A 517-nucleotide genomic window follows, 5' to 3' on the forward strand; every position below is an offset into this window, starting at 1 on the left:
CGAGGCGCTGGTGGTGCCGGCTCAGCGACCTCTGAGTGTCCCCGCCCCGCTAGGTGGAAGATGAACACACACACGGCTCGGCCACCAGCAGAACGGAGCTGAACGCGCAAGATCTGTGGCGGCTGCCGGCCTCACACTGGCCACCCCACTGCTGGGCTGGGCCGGGCAGCAGGGGGCCCCCGGTGCAGGAGCGGCCAGGCTCCCTCTCCCTGTGGCAGGCTCCTGCAAGGAGCACGGGCTTGGATGCCCCCAGACACTTCTCAGGAACGGGGCTCAGCTCTCCAGGGCAGGAGGCGAAGTCCTGGGTGGCTGGCGCGTGGGGTTTCCAGCCTCCGGGCACAGGCCGCACCTCTGGGCCTCCTCCTGGGCCTTTTCTGTGGCGTCCTAGGTGTGGCCACACCTGGGGGAGCCGCATTTCCCCTCGCAGGTGCCCTCGCAGCCTCGCCCTGGGCTCAGAGTTCACCTGCCACAACCAGTGCTTTGGGACAGGAGGTTCGGGGTTTAGGCGGAAGCCCCG

This window comes from Condylura cristata, unplaced genomic scaffold (genome assembly GCF_000260355.1).
Source record: "Condylura cristata isolate star-nosed mole 26May11 unplaced genomic scaffold, ConCri1.0 scaffold00001, whole genome shotgun sequence".
NCBI lineage: Eukaryota > Metazoa > Chordata > Mammalia > Eulipotyphla > Talpidae > Condylura > Condylura cristata.